This window comes from Coenobita brevimanus, unplaced genomic scaffold (assembly GCF_032717465.1).
Source record: "Coenobita brevimanus isolate Jiangsu-jjx unplaced genomic scaffold, ASM3271746v2 jjx.HiC_scaffold_1802, whole genome shotgun sequence".
Taxonomy (NCBI): Eukaryota; Metazoa; Arthropoda; class Malacostraca; order Decapoda; family Coenobitidae; genus Coenobita; species Coenobita brevimanus.
Window position 1 is genome coordinate 86979 of NW_027642670.1, and position 5522 is coordinate 92500.

Below are 5522 nucleotides of genomic sequence, written 5' to 3' on the forward strand. Positions count from 1 at the left end.
CACGGATTCAGGCAAGGACGATCCTGCCTCACAAATTTGTTGTCATTCTACTCGGAGGTCTATGAGGCAGTAGATAGCGATAAAGCTTACGATGTTATTTATCTGGACTTTAGTAAAGCTTTTGATAGGGTCCCACACGAAAGGTTAGTTAGAAAGGTTCGAGCACACGGTATAGACGGCGATATCTTAAAATGGATAGAATCCTGGCTGAAAGGACGAAAGCAGAGAGTATTAATAAATGGAACTAAGTCGGACTGGGGATTAGTAACTAGCGGTGTACCACAGGGTTCAGTACTCGGTCCCTTATTATTTATCATATATATAAATGATCTAGACTTAGGAGTCAATAGCAGAATCAGCAAATTTGCCGACGATACAAAAATAGGGCGTATCATCAACTCGACTGACGATTGCCATTACTTACAAAAAGACCTCGATACATTGTCCAAATGGTCTAAAACTTGGCAAATGGAATTTAACGTTGAAAAATGTAAAGTACTTAACGTAGGCAAGACCATTGGAGATACTAAATACAGCTTAGATAACAAAGAAATTAGCAAATCGGAATGCGAGAGAGATCTAGGAGTTATGATTAGTAACGACCTTAAACCTAGGCAACAGTGCATTAATGCGAGAAATAAAGCAAATAGGGTCCTAGGATTTATTTCGAGAAGCGTGAGCAATAGATCATCTAAAGTAATACTGAAACTTTATCTAGCATTAGTAAGGCCACATTTAGACTACGCAGTACAATTTTGGTGTCCTTACTATAGAATGGATATTAATTCGTTAGAAAATGTACAGAGAAGAATGACTAAAATGATACATGACGTCCGGAACCTGTCATATGAAGACAGACTGAAAAGACTAAGTCTGCATTCGCTAGAGAGGCGTAGAGTAAGGGGAGACTTAATTGAGGTTTTTAAGTGGATGAATGGTATAAATAAGGGAGATATTAGCAAGGTACTTAAAGTGAGCATACAGGATAGAACTAGAAATAATGGTTTCAAACTAGAAAAATTCCGTTTCAGAAAGGAAATCGGTAGAAATTGGTTCGGTAATAGAGTAGTAGACGAATGGAATAAGCTACCTAGTAAAGTAGTTGCTGCCTCTTCCATTGAGAGTTTCAAGCATAGGCTAGATAAGCATATGACAAATAAGGGGTGGATATAGAATAAGGAAAATATCATAACCAATACTAATTCAAAAATAAATTTTCTTTTCAGGTTACACTATGATAGTCTCTATTCTCCTTTCACACTTTTCTGTAAAATGTCCACGCCAGTTTTTCTATACGGCGTGGTGTTCTTTCTGACTTATTCCTGCCGGCTTCGGCTGGAGGGTTTGGAGGGCGGGGGAGAGCCTTCTTCTTTGCTATCCTTATCTCATTCTAGTAGTTCAGTTACTCTTCTAGGAGCTGCCTAGCATGGGCCAACCGGCCTACTGCAGTTATCCTCTCTTCTTATGTTCTTATGTTCTTCCATTGAGAGTTTCAAGCATAGGCTAGATAAGCATATGACAAATAAGGGGTGGATATAGAATAAAGAAAATCTTATAACCAATACTAATTCATAATTTTCCCTTTTCAGGTTACACTGTGATAGTCTCTATTCTCCTTTCACACTTTCCTGTAAAATGTCCACGCCAGTTTTTCTATACGGCGTGGTGTTCTTTCTGACTTTTTCCTGCCGGCTTCGGCTGGAGGGTTTGGAGGTCGGGGGAGAGCCTTCTTCTTTGCTATCTTTATCTCATTTTAGTAGTTCAGTTACTCTTCTAGGAGCTGCCTAGCATGGGCCAACCGGCCTACTGCAGTTATCCTCTCTTCTTATGTTCTTATGTGAATGCTAAATGGTTCACGGTACTTGTCTCTCTCTCTCTCTCTCTCTCTCTCTCTCTCTCTCTGATGGTTTAGGCCTGTCACCCATTTTTCTTTACATCTCAGGTACACAAAAGGAAAATAGAGTCTGTGTAACATTCCTTTCATTTCTGGGTACTGACCGGGTGGGGGAGGGATTAGGGAGGTGGGGGAGGGATTAGGAGGGTGGGGGGAGGGAAGGAGAGGAGGAGGAAGTGGAGGGAAGGAGGGGTAGTGGAGGGAAGGAGGCAAAATGGAGGGATGGTGAAATGGAAGGGTGTGAGAGAGAAGGGTAGGTGAGAAAGGGAGGTTTGGGAGGAGGTGAAAGGAAGAAAAAGAAAGAAATGGAGAGTGGAATAATGAGAGAGAGAGAGAGAGAGAGAGAGAGAGAGAGAGTTACATAGAGTTACATATATACACAGACCACACAGACATTACGGTCCCTACGAGGTGGTCCGGCCTTAATACTAATATGCCTTAATCCTAATATAGTGCATAGGAGCAGGAGAAAAGGATAGCACAGCAGAAGGCTCTCTCCCCCACCCTCCAGACCCTCCGGCATTTGCCGTACAGGAAACAAGAGAGGAAGTAATACCTTGCAGGAATGAAAAACCTGAAGGAAATTTATAGGATCGGCAGAAAGTAGAATACTATGGAAAAGGAAAATTTGGGCATACAGCCACATACTTACTCTATGCATGCATTTTTTTTTTTAAATCAAAAGATGAATAGAATGTTTATCTATTATTTATATTCTATAATATTCTCTGTGTCTAATAGACACATGAATGCAGATGCGAAAATGCAATAATTGCTCCATCCTAACTAAACGATACCAATTGCGTCGAGATACATGTCCAGTCTCTTTTTAAACATAATTATGATACCACTTTCAATCACATTCCCAGGGAGTTTATTCCATTCGCTTACAACAGGGTATGTGAAGAAGTTTTTGGTTGTATCAAGATTAGCCCTTCTTGCTTGCAACTTCATACCATTTCCTCGAGTTACAGTCTCAGCAATTACTGTGAATAGCTTGTTTGAATCAGTATTACTGAAGCCTTTTAGCATCTTAAGCATTCAATCAGTTGTCCCATGAGTCTCCGTTTTCTAAGAGAGAATAGGTTTAATTCCTTGAGTCTCTCGAGGTTATTCCTCAGAGAGAGAGAGAGAGAGAGAGAGAGAGAGAGAGAGAGAGAGAGAGAGATTATGGAGACGAATGAGAACAGCAAACCAAATTACCGAAGGAAGAAAGGATGGATGAAAGAGGGAGACGAAGAGAAAAGAAAAGAATGAAGAGAAAGGAAGGAAGGAGAAAGTGAAGGAGAGAGAGAGGCCAAGGAGGAGGAGGAGAGAGATTAAGACAACAAGAGGGATTAAGGGAGGGAGAGGGAGGTATGGAGGAGGGAGAGGGGGAGGGAAGAGAGGAGGGGAAAAAAATTAAGAAATAGCCAGAGTATAAACGAAGAAGGAAGAAGTTACAAACAATGAAGAAAGGTAGATTAATAGACAAATAGTTATACACAGATAGATAGATAGATAGATATATGGACTGACTGAGAGAGAGAGAGAGAGAGAGAGAGAGAGAGAGAGAGAGAGAGACGAAAGAACAATCCATCTTATACCAAAAAATCCAAATTGCATCTCTCTCTCTCTCTCTCTCTCTCTCTCTCTCTCTCAATACCGCAAAGGAGGAGGTTGAACTGTTTGCTCGACATGTGAGTTTTATTGCGGGTTGAAGGATATTGACGAGTTTGTGTGTGTGTGTGTGTGTGTGTGTGTGTGTGTGTGTGTGTGTGTGTGTAATTCACCGGGTCGGTCAGGATCACTTGATGGTCGTGATCGTCAGCTTTTACCCTCCCGGAAGGGAGCTGAGAGCTCATATAGTCCTATCTAAGGGCAAGGCTGTGACCTTCACACACGCACACACCCGTCCCCTTGCTCAAGGGGGACAGTAACCACCCACTTCGTCAGTGAAACTTTTCGCAACCTGAGCGAGGCGCGAACTACCGTCTACCAGATGGCAAGCGAGAATGTTACCACTGCACCAGCGAGCGGTGTGTGTGTGTGTGTGTGTGTGTGTGTGTGTGTGTGGCTGATCTGATGGATGGTGAAGAGTTGGAAGGCTGGATGGATATGTAAGGACTGATGCATTAAAGAAACCGCAGATGCAGACAGAGATCGAGTTGGTTTATGTATGTATGTTTATGTATGTATGTATGGATAGATGGAATAGAAAAATATTTACTAGTCAATTTTCCACCTGATTTTTACCTGTGTGTACGTATGGATGTATGCACGTATTTATATGCATGTATGTGTGTACATAAGAACATAAGAAGAGAGGACAACTGCAGTAGGCCGGTTGGCCCATGCTAGGCAGCTCCTAGAAGAGTAACTGAACTACTAGAATGAGATAAGGATAGCAAAGAAGAAGGCTCTTTTTTCTATATCCACCCCTTATTAGTCATATGCTTATCTAGCCTATGCTTGAAACTCTCAATGGAAGAGGCAGCAACCACTCCACTAGGTAGCCTACTCCACTCGTCCACCACTCCATTAGCAAACCAACCTCTACCTATTTCCCCACCGAAACGGAACCTGTCTAGCTTGAAACCACCATTTCCAGTTCCATCCTGTATGCTCACCTCAAGCACCCTGCCGACATCTCCCCTATTTACACCCTTCATCCACTCAAACACCTCAATCAATTCCCCCCCAACTCCACGCCTCTCCAGCGAATGCAGACCCAGTCTGCTCAGTCCGCCCCCACATGACAGGTTCCGGACGTCATGCTATCCTTATCTCATTCTAGTAGTTCAGTTACTCTTCTAGGAGTTGCCTAGCATGGGCCAACCGGCCTACCGCAGTTATCCTCTCTTCTTATGTTCTTATGTTCATCATTCCTGTCACTCCTCTCTGCACATTTTCCAACGAATCAACAGCCACTCCACAGCAAGGACACCAAAACTGCACTGCGCAGCCCAAATGTGGCCCTACTAATGCTAGTTAAGAACAGGGTAGAGACTGGTTTTGCAATAGAGTAGTAGATGAATGGAATAAGCTACCTATAGTCGCGACAGCGAGAGGTGGCGGAGAAGCTCATCCCACTCTCTTCCCACTGGAATGTCTGTGATTGGTGGATGGTGGGGTGGGAGGTGCGTGAGTGAGGTTAGGAGTCCATTTGATGACCAGTACAGGTGTACCGTCTAATCTCGAAAGACATCGTCACCTGCCTGGTGGTACTCTCTCTCTCTCTCTCTCTCTCTCTCTCTCTCTCTCTCTCTATGTATGTATGTATGTACGTTTTTTGTAACATTTTGTTGTGATGTGTTTTCATTATTTTTTTAAATCTCTTTTTTCATGGTCTTGAAATACAAAGGAAAATACTGTATTTATCATGCTGTACTTATGCAGTCAGTATCCTATTATAAGGCTCATCAAGTCATCCGTAATTCATCGCCGAATTTAATAACCTTAAATGTACTGCACCAGCCTCCCCCCTTCAACCCATCTCTCTCTTTCTCTCTCTCTCTGTCTCTCCCTCTTGTCTGTCTGTCTGTCTGTCTCTCTGTCTCTCTCTCTCTCTCTCTCTCTCTCTCTCTCTCTCTCTCTCTCTCTCGAGTGAAAAAAGGAAACATTAGAGGGGTATTGATAAAGGATTTGA